We start from the raw sequence: 6,000 nt of genomic DNA on the forward strand, positions 1-6,000 counted from the left end.
GGTAAAAAAAATTTAAACAAAATATTTCAACGAAATTTTTGTTTTGTAAAAATTTTTTTAAAAATTAACAAAAACACATCAACATTAAAAAAATTTTTATAATTATTTATCTAGAAAATTAAGTAATTAGCATTTACGGGTCATATTAGAAAAATTCTAATATTAATCTATAACATACAGCATATAAATTGTACAAACATATTTTTATATTTATATGTTATAAATTAATATGATCGTTTAATTAATTAACAATTGACAATTTTTATATCAATGTTAAATTTACTTCAAGAAGCTATTCTTTTTTATAAATTTTTTCTATTTTATTTTTCTTATTTATTTACACTTTTGCCGATAAAAAAAGATTTACAATCGTAACTTATTAAAAAAATAATTACATGACCGGGGCTAGAAGAACACAAATTTAGTCTTATCATTAAGTCCCGAAAAATGCGTCATTACTAAATAAAATATAGTTCAACAATAAAATACAGTTTCAATGTATATATCTCTGATTTAATATTATAAAAGAAAATGGTAATATATCGCATAGCGTTCAAAATTTATAGTTTTTTAAGGAGTAAGATTTAAGAATTGTTTTGTAAATTAAAAGAAACAAAATTTATTAAAATATTAAAATGACAAAAAAAAAACATTTAAAAATTGGTTTGAAAAAACAAGTAGATATGATTTTATATAAAACACATTTTATTGTTAAAGCAATTTATAGTTTAACTTATTTGATTAAATTTATAATACTTTTTATTGCCAATTCAGTAAAAGCAAGTAAATAGTAAAAAATAAAATTATAAGATAAATAAATAACGCCAAAATAAAAATAACTTTCTCTGAAAGAAGATTATCATTTAAAATAATGAAAATATATGTTCATATGTTGATTAAATATGTATTAATAATCTACAGTAATTAATTGATAAATTAATTATTGATTTCTAATTTAAATAAGCTTTATTAGAAAAAATTTAATTCTATTTCACTTAACAAAACTAATTGCTTAAGTTTTTGTTTTGAATTGGTTTAGAGAATAATTAGTTTAACCGTAATAAAGTTGCCTTTTCGACTGTCGTCTCCCTCCAGGCTTAAAAAAAAAACTAAGTTTTGATATTCTTTTCTGATAACAAAATAAAAAGTTAATAACTCTATGTCAAACATTAAGTAGTCTTGATAAAATTTAAAGCATGATTTGATGTAAACTATATAGTTTAACAATATATTGTTAATATTAGAAAAACTTTATTTTCTTAATCTTAAGATTTCTTAAGATAATCTTAAGATAAATCATAGCAAAAAGAATCTTAAGATAAGAATCTTAAGATTCTTTTTGCTATGATTTTTTTACTTTATGTCCTTTAATAAAACTAAATAATTAATAAAATAAATAATACAAACTTAGCGTTATGTTTACCGTTATGTTATTAAAAAATATGTCTAAAGCGTAATGTTTCCCAAAATTTTTTACATATTTTTTTGTCTATGCGTTACGTTTTACCGATATGCTACCGTTATGTTATTTAAATTACGTAAATATGACATCATAAAAACATTTGTGAACTAGTAAATCAAAAAAAAATTCTTTTTGCAAATCCATGCTTTATGCAAGCAGGATTCTATTGGGCCTAGAAATTCTTTTTTTGTTATCTTTTGTAGAAGGAAAAGTTACTGTTACGTTTTTAAATTTTTTTTTTTATTAATTCAGTGTTCTTATGGGGAAATACAAATTAAATTTTTGTTAACTTAATTAACTTTTTTTGGTCAAATTTTTCCATTTCCTTGTATTGTCATCGAAAATGATTAAGTGTGCAAAATTTGAGCAAAATTGGTTGAGAAAAAAGCTTTCAAAAATTGATTTCAAATTTTGTGGCACACAAACATGTATATATATAGAAAGTAACCTTATATAAAGCATGGAAAAAGGATTTTATTCAAATTGTGTTAAATGCCTTAGATATTTTTCTGAATGCAATAAGAGCGCTTAAACAACTTTTATATTAGCGCCGATTATTAGTATATGTTTATTATAATTTTGGTTACTGAGGCTAATACTTTTAATATAGATTTTTCCTATATATTTGATTGGTTTCCATTTAATATTATTAAACAGTGTTATAAATAGTGTTATAAAATTAATAAAGATAAATACTTTAAATATAAAAATTATATTGGGGGGGGGGGGGGAACAGTGCTGGCTTAAGGAGCCCCGAAACAATTTTTAGGATCTTCCATTTTTATTTCTTTGTTTAAGTCATTTTTTCAGGGGTAAATGCCACTGCTCCTCCCCCCACTCCCCAGTTGCTACGGGCCTGGAATAATAATATGACAACACTGTACAGTGTAAAGATGTGTAATATTATTACACACTGTATTACTTTATTGTGTAATATTTTACACACTGTATAACATACTGTAAAAAGATGTTATAATATTATTACTACTAATAATATAGCAACACATTTTTTTACAAATCTCTGCTTTGATCTTTTTTATTTACTATTTACACTTTTTTACTATATTGTATACATACTTTTTTTGTTTAAAATATATATGTTTATTGATTGAGTTTTCATAGCATCGATGAAAGTTATACGAACACTTGTGTTTTAAAAGCTTATATTTATAACATGACGTAGCAATAATATCAGATTATAATATAATACTATAGTTTAATACATATTTTATGGTAATATAAAATATTTTTTTATGAAAATGTAAATGATTTTTAGTTTTATTTAATTATTTTAATATTTCTTGTTCATTTGTTTTATGTTTTAAAGAATAGTTTTAGCTTTTTTGTTCGAAGTAATTTTAACAATGTATATATATATATATATATATATATATATATATATATATATATATATATATATATATATATATATATATATATATATATATATATATATATATATATATATATATATATATATATATATATATATATATATATATGTATGTATGTATATATATAAATACGTCTTAACACAAAAAAAGCATCAAATTGTTGGCCTATTGTTGTAGAACTCAAGAACATTACTAACAAAAACTTAGCTCTGATAAACTCTCGCAAACTCGCTACACATGAGAATTTCAAGACATACAGAGTCAGTCCTGACTTGTCTCCTGCTGAAAGAGAACTTGAGTACCAACTACGCAAAGACCGCAACATTCGTAATGATAAACTACGTAATGATAACCCTGATGCACCCTTTCACTGGGGCATTCGCGATGGAGCAATCATCAAGATCCGCGGTGCCCTTACTTCTCGCTCCACCCCAACTAACTAGCATTAATCTCAACACCAATCGCTTGCCAACCATCTGTACTACTAATATGCGCTCACTCTGTAACAAAATTGAGATTTTTAATCAATTTCTCATAGATACCAACATTGACATTGCCTGTTTAACTGAAACCTGGCTTAACTCCAGCGGTAAGCAAATTATTCTTTCTCAAATCAATAATAATTACACTTGCATAAGCACTGAACGTCAAGATTGCATGGGTGGTGGTACTGCTATATTTATAAACAAAAAATACTCAGATAAAATAGAAAAAATATAATTAACTACAGACTACTCGTTTAACTTGGTGCCTAAACAAGAAATCGAACTAACAATTGCTCGTGTGTACCCAAAATTACTCCCCCGAGGATACTCTTCTTGTCTAGTTATATGTACCTATATCCCAGTTTGGTCTAAAAGTGAGCAGCGCAATGCATCTTATCAACTTGCACAACTCATTGAACCAGCCATAACTCGTTGCACAATCGGCAATAAACCACTAATATTTCTTGCAGGGGATCTAAATGGCTGCCCTACTGACTTTATTTGTCGTTCTCACCAACTCATTCATCTCAACACACACTCCACCAGAAAAACATCTATTCTTGACTAACGCCCCTAAATGTTATGTGTAGAATACTCTTCCTAGTTTTGGTAATTCAGATCACCTTGTTGTAGTTAGTCAACCTCCTCTAAATCTCCATAAATCTACTCGCCCGGTTCCCCACAAGGTTGCTTACCGATCAGGTAGAATTGCTGACACTGTTGCACTGATACGGTCTACCAATATTGAAATCTTAGTTGATTCACCGTATGAAATACAAGTTGCTTGCAACAACTTTTATCATTCTATAATCTCTGCCCAAGACATCTGCCAACCTCTAAAAACAAAAACGCTCGTTAACCCTAAGCCTTGGATGACACAACTTATTCAAGGCCTTATAAAAGAGCGTCAACAACTCTTTTTCTCCGGGTACTACAAAGAGTGGAAAGCACTTGCAAATCGAATTAGTAAACTAATTACCAAAAGAAAGAGAATCTAAAACAGGCGTTTCACTACTGGAAAAACAGATTTTTGGCGTGAAATCAGTCTTGCTGATAAAGGTAAAATCAAAACCCCTATTTCTGAGACAGAAATGATCATTTTCAAAGTGTTTGGACTGGCAAGAAACAACCCAGCCTCTCATGCTTCATTAACCGAGAGGCAAACCCGCCTACTACCCCCATTTTTACCCTTAATAACATTGTCAACCAACTCAGCAAACTCAAACCAGGTTCCTCAGGACCAGATGATCTCTCTCTGTTTTTACTCAAACCTGCTCGCTTTGAAATCGCCTCATCACTCTGCATCCTATTCAACTGCCTTATAGAAAACAGTTACCTACCTGACCAATGGAAATCAGCAAAGATAACACCGATTCCAAAAATTTCTAACCCACAATCGTCTAATGACTATCGACTAATTGCCATTACATCCGAATTATGTAAAGTTTTTGAACGTATTATTACCATATTTATTGTCCATCACACCAAACACATATGGGTCTCTAACAAACAGTTCGGTTTCCTTCCAGGCCGAAGTACGATGGACGCTATTATTCAAATTATAGAGGACTGGAGTCATGCGAAAGATAACAACAAATCAATTTATGCAATATACTTTGATTTCGAAAAAGCTTTTGATCATGTCAGTCATGACAAGTTACTGTTAAAGTTAGTGAACATTCTACCTAGTTGGCTCACCTCTTGGATCGCAGCTCACTTATCTAATCGTCAACAAAGAATTAAAACAAGTGATCACACCACTGACTGGAAATGTATCGAAGCAGGTGTACTTCAGGGTAGTGTTCTAGGTCCAATCCTGTTCATTCTATTTATTTCCGACATTAACGTCTATCTTCCACCTGAAATTATCCTCGAAAAATATGCTGATAACATACTGACCTATATAATTAATGATAAATTTCCTACCAACCTGCCTCAATCCATTGTTGATGGCGTCGCTCTTTCGTCAATGGTAAATGGAATGAAACTTAATAGCCCGAAATGTAAAATCATAAGAATTATTCCCAGATGCTCCGAAATTCAAGCTTTACCATCCATTGTACTCAATAATACTGAACTTGAAATAGTCAGCAGCCACAAATATCTTGGAATTATGCTCAATGAGAATATTGATTGGGATGAACAATGGACAAAAGTTCACAACAAAATAAAATCAATACCATATCTGCTCAGACGTCTTAAGCAAATTGGTCACACTCAGCCAAACCTTTTACAGGTCTACCGATCTTGCGCTATTAGCCACTTGATATATAGTGCTCCTATTCTCACTTCGTGCAGTGCTGCTGCAAAAAGAGAGATCAAACATTTTCATAAAAATGTCCTACAAATTATTGGAATTGATGTAACCAATTCAAGCAGCTTCAATATTATTTTTGACATTGAAGAGTTACTTGACAGAATCTGTATTAATACACTCAAAAAGATTCTTGCAGACCCATGCCATCCTATAACTACTAAATTAACTCAAACCAACAGCAGAAACCCTAATAGATTCCCGTATGCTCTAAACACCGCAAAAACAACTACTTACCAGAAAACTTTTACTCAAAAATACCTCCGAATCCTTTGTGATGGCGTCAGTGACCTCTACATCCCAAGCAATATTGTATTTGTATAGATATCGATATATAGAATATAT

General features: G+C 29.5%; 1 protein-coding gene across 6 annotated transcripts in view; it reads left to right on the top strand.

Annotated features, from left to right (window-relative positions):
* Positions 1-6,000, top strand: part of LOC136091298 (kinesin light chain 4-like) — a 49,607-nt gene that overhangs the window by 28,217 nt on the left and 15,390 nt on the right. The gene's annotated exons all lie outside the window — the stretch shown is intronic.

Source organism: Hydra vulgaris, chromosome 15, assembly GCF_038396675.1.
Source record: "Hydra vulgaris chromosome 15, alternate assembly HydraT2T_AEP".
NCBI lineage: Eukaryota > Metazoa > Cnidaria > Hydrozoa > Anthoathecata > Hydridae > Hydra > Hydra vulgaris.